The sequence below is a fragment of the Amaranthus tricolor genome, chromosome 16, assembly GCF_026212465.1.
Source record: "Amaranthus tricolor cultivar Red isolate AtriRed21 chromosome 16, ASM2621246v1, whole genome shotgun sequence".
In the NCBI taxonomy this organism is placed as follows: Eukaryota; Viridiplantae; Streptophyta; class Magnoliopsida; order Caryophyllales; family Amaranthaceae; genus Amaranthus; species Amaranthus tricolor.
In genome coordinates, this window is record NC_080062.1 from 13,561,460 (window position 1) to 13,573,172 (window position 11,713).

Genomic DNA, 11,713 nt, shown 5'->3' on the forward strand with positions numbered 1-11,713 from the left:
TTCCAGCTTATGACTATGATGTTCGATTCTTACCACTTCAACAAAATAATATATACCAAATAGTGTAGTTTGCCAAGTTTCGTGAAAAAATAAACACAGTTTGAGCTACTTTCTACGCTAAAGTGCCAAAAAACCCATTAAATCGCAACTTAGCACGTAATTTCTAGCTTATGACTATGATTTTTAATTCTAAAAACTTCAACACAATAATATATACCAAATAGTATTGTGTGCCATGCTTGGTGCAAAATAGACCAAGTTTGAGCTACTTTAAGCGCGAAAATGCCAATAATGCTTAAAAACCAATAAAATCGCAACGTAGGACGTAATTTCTAGCTTATGACAATTATTATCAATTCTAACCATTTAAACCCAATATTATATACCAAATAGTGTTGTGTGCCATGTTTCGTGCAAAATAAACAAAGTTTCAGCTACTTAACACGTAATTTCTAGCATTTGACTATGATTTTCAATTTTATCCTCTTTAACACAATAATATTACCAAATAGTGTTGTGTGCCAAGTTTCGTGTAAAATAAACTATGTTTGAGCTACTTTATGCGCGAAAGTGCAAAAAAAGCTTAAAAACCCATAAAATCGCAAATTAACACGTAATTTCTAGCATTTGACAATGATTTTCAATTCTAACCACTTTAACACAATAATATATACCGAATAGTGTTATGTGCCAAGTTTCGTGCAAAACAAACCAAGTTTGAGCTACTTTATGCGCGAAAATGCAAAAAATGCTAAAAAACCCATAAAATCTCAACTTAACACATAATCTCTAGCATATGTGTAAGATTTTCAATTCTAATCACTTCAACACAATAATATATATCAAATAGTGTTGTGTGCCAAGTTTCATGCAAAATAAACTATGTTTGAGCTACTTCGTGTGCGAAGTGCAAAAAAAGCTTAAAAACCAATAAAATCACAACTTAACACATAAGTTCTATCATATGACTATGATTTTAAATTCTAACCACTTCAACACAATAATATATACCAAATATTGTTGTGTGCCAAGTTTCATGCAAAACAAACCAAGTTTTAGCTACTTTATGCGCGAAAATGCAAAAAATGCTAAAAAAATCCATAAAATTGCAACATAGCACGTAATTTCTAGCATATGACTATGATTTTCAATTCTAACCACTTGCACACAATAATATATACAAAATAGGGTTGTTTGCCCAGTTTCGTGCAAAACACACCAAGTTTGAGCTACTTTGTACGCGAAAGTGCCAAAATTGTTTAAAAACCGATAAAATCGCAACATAGCATTTAATATCTAGCATATGACTATAATTTTCAATTCTCACCACATCCACACAATAATATATAACAAATAGTGTTGTGTGCAAAGTTTCGTGCAAAACAATCCAAGATTGAGCTACTTTATACGCGCAAGTGACAAAAATGTTTAAATACCCACAAATTCGCAACTTAGGACGTAATTTCTAGCTTATGACTATAATTTTCATTTCTAACCACTTCAACACAATAATATATACCAAATAGTGTTGTGAGCCATGTTTCGTGCAAAACAAACCAAGTTTGAGCAACTTTATTCGCGAAAATGCAAAAAATGCTTAAAAAACCAAAAATTCGCAACTTAGCATTTAATTTCAAACGTATGTCTATGATGTTCAATTCTACCCACTTGAACAAAATAATATATACGAAATAGTTTTGTGTGCCATGTTTCGTGCAAAATAAACCATGTTTGAGCTACTTAATGCGCACAAATGCCAAAAAAGCTTAAAAACGCACAAAATCGAAACTTAACACGTAATTTCTAACATATGACTATGATTTTCAATTCTAAACACTTCAACAGAATGATAACTACCAATTAGTGTTGTGTGCCATGATTCGTGAAAAACAAACCAAGTTTGAGCTATTTTATGCGCGAAAGTGTCAAAAATGTTTAAAAACCCATAAAATCGCAACTTAGGACGTATTTTCCAGCTTATGACTATGATGTTCGATTCTTACCACTTCAACAAAATAATATATACCAAATAGTGTAGTTTGCCAAGTTTCGTGAAAAAATAAACACAGTTTGAGCTACTTTCTACGCTAAAGTGCCAAAAAACCCATTAAATCGCAACTTAGCACGTAATTTCTAGCTTATGACTATGATTTTTAATTCTAAAAACTTCAACACAATAATATATACCAAATAGTATTGTGTGCCATGCTTGGTGCAAAATAGACCAAGTTTGAGCTACTTTATGCGCGAAAATGCCAATAATGCTTAAAAACCAATAAAATCGCAACGTAGGACGTAATTTCTAGCTTATGACAATTATTATCAATTCTAACCATTTAAACCCAATATTATATACCAAATAGTGTTGTGTGCCATGTTTCGTGCAAAATAAACAAAGTTTCAACTACTTAACACGTAATTTCTAGCATTTGACTATGATTTTCAATTTTATCCTCTTTAACACAATAATATTACCAAATAGTGTTGTGTGCCAAGTTTCGTGTAAAATAAACTATGTTTGAGCTACTTTATGCGCGAAAGTGCAAAAAAAGCTTAAAAACCCATAAAATCGCAAATTAACACGTAATTTCTAGCATTTGACAATGATTTTCAATTCTAACCACTTTAACACAATAATATATACCGAATAGTGTTATGTGCCAAGTTTCGTGCAAAACAAACCAAGTTTGAGCTACTTTATGCGCGAAAATGCAAAAAATGCTAAAAAACCCATAAAATCTCAACTTAACACATAATCTCTAGCATATGTGTAAGATTTTCAATTCTAATCACTTCAACACAATAATATATATCAAATAGTGTTGTGTGCCAAGTTTCATGCAAAATAAACTATGTTTGAGCTACTTCGTGTGCGAAGTGCAAAAAAAGCTTAAAAACCAATAAAATCACAACTTAACACATAAGTTCTATCATATGACTATGATTTTAAATTCTAACCACTTCAACACAATAATATATACCAAATATTGTTGTGTGCCAAGTTTCATGCAAAACAAACCAAGTTTTAGCTACTTTATGCGCGAAAATGCAAAAAATGCTAAAAAAATCCATAAAATTGCAACATAGCACGTAATTTCTAGCATATGACTATGATTTTCAATTCTAACCACTTGCACACAATAATATATACAAAATAGGGTTGTTTGCCCAGTTTCGTGCAAAACACACCAAGTTTGAGCTACTTTGTACGCGAAAGTGCCAAAATTGTTTAAAAACCGATAAAATCGCAACATAGCATTTAATATCTAGCATATGACTATAATTTTCAATTCTCACCACATCCACACAATAATATATAACAAATAGTGTTGTGTGCAAAGTTTCGTGCAAAACAATCCAAGATTGAGCTACTTTATACGCGCAAGTGACAAAAATGTTTAAATACCCACAAATTCGCAACTTAGGACGTAATTTCTAGCTTATGACTATAATTTTCATTTCTAACCACTTCAACACAATAATATATACCAAATAGTGTTGTGAGCCATGTTTCGTGCAAAACAAACCAAGTTTGAGCAACTTTATTCGCGAAAATGCAAAAAATGCTTAAAAAACCAAAAATTCGCAACTTAGCATTTAATTTCAAACGTATGTCTATGATGTTCAATTCTACCCACTTGAACAAAATAATATATACGAAATAGTTTTGTGTGCCATGTTTCGTGCAAAATAAACCATGTTTGAGCTACTTAATGCGCACAAATGCCAAAAAAGCTTAAAAACGCACAAAATCGAAACTTAACACGTAATTTCTAACATATGACTATGATTTTCAATTCTAAACACTTCAACAGAATGATAACTACCAATTAGTGTTGTGTGCCATGATTCGTGAAAAACAAACCAAGTTTGAGCTATTTTATGCGCGAAAGTGTCAAAAATGTTTAAAAACCCATAAAATCGCAACTTAGGACGTATTTTCCAGCTTATGACTATGATGTTCGATTCTTACCACTTCAACAAAATAATATATACCAAATAGTGTAGTTTGCCAAGTTTCGTGAAAAAATAAACACAGTTTGAGCTACTTTCTACGCTAAAGTGCCAAAAAACCCATTAAATCGCAACTTAGCACGTAATTTCTAGCTTATGACTATGATTTTTAATTCTAAAAACTTCAACACAATAATATATACCAAATAGTATTGTGTGCCATGCTTGGTGCAAAATAGACCAAGTTTGAGCTACTTTAAGCGCGAAAATGCCAATAATGCTTAAAAACCAATAAAATCGCAACGTAGGACGTAATTTCTAGCTTATGACAATTATTATCAATTCTAACCATTTAAACCCAATATTATATACCAAATAGTGTTGTGTGCCATGTTTCGTGCAAAATAAACAAAGTTTCAGCTACTTAACACGTAATTTCTAGCATTTGACTATGATTTTCAATTTTATCCTCTTTAACACAATAATATTACCAAATAGTGTTGTGTGCCAAGTTTCGTGTAAAATAAACTATGTTTGAGCTACTTTATGCGCGAAAGTGCAAAAAAAGCTTAAAAACCCATAAAATCGCAAATTAACACGTAATTTCTAGCATTTGACAATGATTTTCAATTCTAACCACTTTAACACAATAATATATACCGAATAGTGTTATGTGCCAAGTTTCGTGCAAAACAAACCAAGTTTGAGCTACTTTATGCGCGAAAATGCAAAAAATGCTAAAAAACCCATAAAATCTCAACTTAACACATAATCTCTAGCATATGTGTAAGATTTTCAATTCTAATCACTTCAACACAATAATATATATCAAATAGTGTTGTGTGCCAAGTTTCATGCAAAATAAACTATGTTTGAGCTACTTCGTGTGCGAAGTGCAAAAAAAGCTTAAAAACCAATAAAATCACAACTTAACACATAAGTTCTATCATATGACTATGATTTTAAATTCTAACCACTTCAACACAATAATATATACCAAATATTGTTGTGTGCCAAGTTTCATGCAAAACAAACCAAGTTTTAGCTACTTTATGCGCGAAAATGCAAAAAATGCTAAAAAAATCCATAAAATTGCAACATAGCACGTAATTTCTAGCATATGACTATGATTTTCAATTCTAACCACTTGCACACAATAATATATACAAAATAGGGTTGTTTGCCCAGTTTCGTGCAAAACACACCAAGTTTGAGCTACTTTGTACGCGAAAGTGCCAAAATTGTTTAAAAACCGATAAAATCGCAACATAGCATTTAATATCTAGCATATGACTATAATTTTCAATTCTCACCACATCCACACAATAATATATAACAAATAGTGTTGTGTGCAAAGTTTCGTGCAAAACAATCCAAGATTGAGCTACTTTATACGCGCAAGTGACAAAAATGTTTAAATACCCACAAATTCGCAACTTAGGACGTAATTTCTAGCTTATGACTATAATTTTCATTTCTAACCACTTCAACACAATAATATATACCAAATAGTGTTGTGAGCCATGTTTCGTGCAAAACAAACCAAGTTTGAGCAACTTTATTCGCGAAAATGCAAAAAATGCTTAAAAAACCAAAAATTCGCAACTTAGCATTTAATTTCAAACGTATGTCTATGATGTTCAATTCTACCCACTTGAACAAAATAATATATACGAAATAGTTTTGTGTGCCATGTTTCGTGCAAAATAAACCATGTTTGAGCTACTTAATGCGCACAAATGCCAAAAAAGCTTAAAAACGCACAAAATCGAAACTTAACACGTAATTTCTAACATATGACTATGATTTTCAATTCTAAACACTTCAACAGAATGATAACTACCAATTAGTGTTGTGTGCCATGATTCGTGAAAAACAAACCAAGTTTGAGCTATTTTATGCGCGAAAGTGTCAAAAATGTTTAAAAACCCATAAAATCGCAACTTAGGACGTATTTTCCAGCTTATGACTATGATGTTCGATTCTTACCACTTCAACAAAATAATATATACCAAATAGTGTAGTTTGCCAAGTTTCGTGAAAAAATAAACACAGTTTGAGCTACTTTCTACGCTAAAGTGCCAAAAAAACCCATTAAATCGCAACTTAGCACGTAATTTCTAGCTTATGACTATGATTTTTAATTCTAAAAACTTCAACACAATAATATATACCAAATAGTATTGTGTGCCATGCTTGGTGCAAAATAGACCAAGTTTGAGCTACTTTAAGCGCGAAAATGCCAATAATGCTTAAAAACCAATAAAATCGCAACGTAGGACGTAATTTCTAGCTTATGACAATTATTATCAATTCTAACCATTTAAACCCAATATTATATACCAAATAGTGTTGTGTGCCATGTTTGGTGCAAAATAAACAAAGTTTCAGCTACTTAACACGTAATTTCTAGCATTTGACTATGATTTTCAATTTTATCCTCTTTAACACAATAATATTACCAAATAGTGTTGTGTGCCAAGTTTCGTGCAAAACAAACCAAGTTTGAGCTACTTTATGCGCGAAAGTGCCAAAAATGCTTAAAAACTTATAAAATCGCAATTTAGCACGTAATTTCTAGCATATGTGTATGATATTAAATTTTTATCACTTCAACAAATAGTATTGTGTGCCAAGTTTCGTGTAAAATAAACTATGTTTGAGCTACTTTATTCGCGAAAGTGCAAAAAAAGCTTAAAAACCCTTAAAATCGCAAATTAACACGTAATTTCTTGCATTTGACAATGATTTTATATTCTAACCACTTTAACACAATAATATATACCAAATAGTATTATGTGCCAAGTTTCGTGCAAAACAAACCAAGTTTGAGCTACTTTATGCGCGAAAATGCAAAAAATGCTAAAAAACCCATAAAATCTCAACTTAACACATAATCTCTAGCATATGTGTAAGATTTTCAATTCTAATCACTTCAACACAATAATATATATCAAATAGTGTTGTGTGCCAAGTTTCATGCAAAATAAACTATGTTTGAGCTACTTCGTGTGCGAAGTGCAAAAAAAGCTTAAAAACCAATAAAATCACAACTTAACACATAAGTTCTATCATATGACTATGATTTTAAATTCTAACCACTTCAACACAATAATATATACCAAATATTGTTGTGTGCCAAGTTTCATGCAAAACAAACCAAGTTTTAGCTACTTTATGCGCGAAAATGCAATAAATGCTAAAAAAATGCATAAAATTGCAACATAGCACGTAATTTCTAGCATATGACTATGATTTTCAATTCTAACCACTTGCACACAATAATATATACAAAATAGGGTTGTTTGCCCAGTTTCGTGCAAAACACACCAAGTTTGAGCTACTTTGTACGCGAAAGTGCCAAAATTGTTTAAAAACCGATAAAATCGCAACTTAGCATTTAATATCTAGCATATGACTATAATTTTCAATTCTCACCACATCAACACAATAATATATAACAAATAGTCTTGTGTGCCAAGTTTCGTGCAAAACAATCCAAGATTAAGCTACTTTATACGCGCAAGTGACAAAAATGTTTAAATACCCACAAATTCGCAACTTAGGACGTAATTTCTAGCTTATGACTATAATTTTCATTTCTAACCACTTCAACACAATAATATATACCAAATAGTGTTGTGAGCCAAGTTTCGTGCAAAACAAACCAAGTTTGAGCAACTTTATTCGCGAAAATGCAAAAAATGCTTAAAAACCCAAAAAATCGCAACTTAGCATTTAATTTCAAACGTATGTATATGAATTTCAATTCTACCCACTTGAACAAAATAATATATACGAAATAGTTTTGTGTGCCATGTTTCGTGCAAAATAAACCATGTTTGAGCTACTTAATGCGCACAAATGCCAAAAAAGCTTAAAAACGCACAAAATCGAAACTTAACACGTAATTTCTAACATATGACTATGATTTTCAATTCTAAACACTTCAACAGAATGATAAATACCAACTAGTGTTGTGTGCCATGATTCGTGCAAAACAAACCAATTTTGAGATATTTTATGCGCGAAAGTGTCAAAAATGTTTAAAAACCCATAAAATCGCAACTTAGGACGTATTTTCCAGGTTATGACTATGATGTTCAATTCTTACCACTTCAACAAAATAATATATACCAAATAGTGTTGTTTGCCAAGTTTCGTGAAAAATAAACACAGTTTGAGCTACTTTCTACGCTAAAGTGCCACAAAACCCATTAAATCGCAACTTAGCACGTAATTTCTAGCTTATGACTATGATTTTTAATTCTAAAAACTTCAACACAATAATATATACCAAATAGTATTGTGTGCCATGCTTGGTGCAAAATAGACCAAGTTTGAGCTACTTTATGCGCGAAAATGCCAATAATGCTTAAAAACCAATAAAATCGCAACATAGGACGTAATTTCTAGCTTATGACAATTATTATCAATTCTAACCATTTAAACACAATATTATATACCAAATAGTGTTGTGTGCCATGTTTCGTGCAAAATAAACAAAGTTTCAGCTACTTAACACGTAATTTCTAGCATTTGACTATGATTTTCAATTTTATCCTCTTTAACACAATAATATTACCAAATAGTGTTGTGTGCCAAGTGTCGTGCAAAACAAACCAAGTTTGAGCTACTTTATGCGCGAAAGTGCCAAAAATGCTTAAAAACTTATAAAATCGCAATTTAGCACGTAATTTCTAGCATATGTGTATGATATTAAATTTTTATCACTTCAACACAATAATATATACCAAATAGTATTGTGTGCTAAGTTTCGTGTAAAATAATCTATGTTTGAGCTACTTTATGCGCGAAAGTGCAAAAAAAGCTTAAAAACCAATAAATTCACAACTTAAAACGTAACTTCTAGCATATGACTAAGATTTTCAATTCTAACCACATCAACACAATAATATATAGCAAATAGAGTTGTTTGCCAAGTTACGTTCAAAACAAACCAAGTTTGAGCTACTTTATGCGCGAAAGTGCCAAAAAATGTTTAAAAACCAATAAAATCGAAACTTAGCACGTAATTTCTTTCATATGACAATGATTTTAAATACTAACCACATCAACACAATAATATATACCAAATAGTGGTATGTGCCAAGTTTCGCAAATTCGCAAATTCAAACGTAATTTCTAGCATATGACTATGAATTTCAAATCTAACCACTTCAACACAATAATATATATCAAATAGTGTTGTGTGACAAGTTTCGTGCAAAACAATCCAAGTTTGAGCTATTTTGTGCGCCTAGTTTGAGATTAAAAACCCATGAAATCACAACTTAGGAAGTAAGTTCTAGCTTATGACAATAATATATACCAAATAGTATTGTGTGCCTAGTTTCGTTCAAAATAAACCAAGTTTGACCTATTTTATGCGCGAAAGTGTCAAAAATGTTTTAAAACCCATAAAATCGCAACTTAGGACGTAATTTCAAGCTTATGAATATAATTTTAAATTCTAACCACTTCAACACAATAATATATACCAAATACTGTTGTTTGCAATGTTTCGTGAAAAATAAACCAATTTTTAGCTACTTTATCCGCTAAAGTGCCAAAAAAGCTTAAAAACCCAATAAATTGCAACTTAACACGTAATTTCTAACTTATGACTATGATTTTTAATTCTAACAACTTCAACACAATAATGTATACAAAATGGTATTGTGTGCCATGTTTCGTGCAAAATAGACCAAGTTTGAATAGTTTTGTGTGCCATGTATACAAAATACTTTATGCGCGAAAGGGCCAAAAATCCTTAAAAATACATAAAATCGCAAGTTAGGACGTAATTTCTTGAATATGACAAGGATTTTCAATTCTAACCCCTTGAACACAATATTATATACCAAATAGTTTTGTGTGCCAAATTTCGTGCAAAATAAACCAAGTTTGATTTACTTTAAAGTGCCAAAAAGCTAAAAACCCATAAAATCGCAACTTAACATGTAATTTCTAGCAATTGACTATGATTTTAAATTTTAACCACTTTAACACAATAATACATACCAAATAGTGTTGTTTGCAGAGTTTCGTGCAAAATAAACCAAGTTTGAGCTGCTTTCTGCGCGAAAATGCAAAAAATGCTTAAAACTCATAAAATCGCAACTTCGTACGTAATTTCTAGCGTATGTTATGATTTTAATTCTAATCACATCAACACTATAATATATACCAAATAGTGTTGTGTGCCAAGTTTTGTGTAAAATAAACAATGTTTGAGCTACTTTATGCGCGAAAGTGCAAAAAAAGCTTAAAAACCAATAAAATCGCAACTTAACACGTAATTTCTAGCATATGACTATGATTTTAAATTCTAACAACATCAACATAATAATATATACCAAATAGGGTCGTTTGCCAAGTTTCGTGCAAAACAAACCAATTTTTAGCTACTTTATACGCGAAAATGACAAAAATGTTTAAAAACCCATAAAATCGCAACTTAGGACGTAATTTCTAGCTTACGACAATGATTTTAATTTCTAACCACTTCAACACAATAATATATACCAAATAGTATTGTTTGCCATGTTTCGTGAAAAATAAACCAAGTTTGGGCTACTTTATGCGCGAATGTTCCCAAAAAGCATAAAAACCCATAAAATTGCAACTTAACACTTAATTTCTAGCATTTGACTAAGATTTTCAATTCTAACCATTTGAACACAATAATAAATACCAAATAGTGTTGTGTGCCAAGTTTCATGCAAAACAAACAAAGTTTGAGCAACATTATACGCGAAAATGCAAAAAATGCATAAAAACCCAAAAAATCATAACTTAGCACGTAAATTCTAGCATATGTCTATAATTTTAAATTCTAACCACTTCAACACAATAGTATATACAAAATAGTTTTGTGTGCCAAGTTTCGTGCAAAATAAACCATGTTTGAGCTACTTTATGCGCGAAAGTGCCAAAAAAGCTTTAAAACCCATAAATTTGCAACTTAACACGTAATTTCTAGCATATGACTATGATTTTCAATTCTAACCACTTCAACACAATAATATATACCAAATAGTGTTGTTTGCTAAGTTTCGTGAAAAATAAACCAAGTTTGAGCTACTTTATCCCCTAAAGTGCCAAAAAAGCTTAAAAACCCATTAAATCGCAACTTAACACGTAGTTTCTAGCTTAAGACTATGATTTTAATTCTAACAACTTCAACACAATAATAGATACCAAATGGTATTGTGTGCCATGTTTCGTGCAAAATAGAACAAGTTTAAGCTACTTTATGCGCGAAAGTACCACAAATGCTTAAAAACATATAAAATCGCAAGTTAGGACATAATTTCTCGCTTATGACAATGATTTTAAATTCTAACCACTTCAACACAATATTATATACCAAATAGTGTTGTGTGCCAATTTTCGTGCAAAATAAACCAAGTTTGAGTTACTTTATGCGGGAAAGTGCCAAAAAAGCTTAAAAACCCATAAAATCGCAACTTAACACGTAATTTCTCGCATTTGACTAGGATTTTCATTTCTAACCACTTGAACACAATAATATATACCAAATAGTGTTGTGTGCCAAGTTTCTTGCAAAAAAAAAACCAAGTTTGAGCTACTTTATGCGCGAAAATGCAATAAATTCTTAAAAACCATAAAATTGCATCTTAGCACGTAATTTCTAGCATATGTCTATGATTTTCAATTCTAACCACTTCAACACAATAATATATAAAAAATAGTGTTGTGTGCCAAGTTTCGTGCAAAATAAACCATGTTTGAG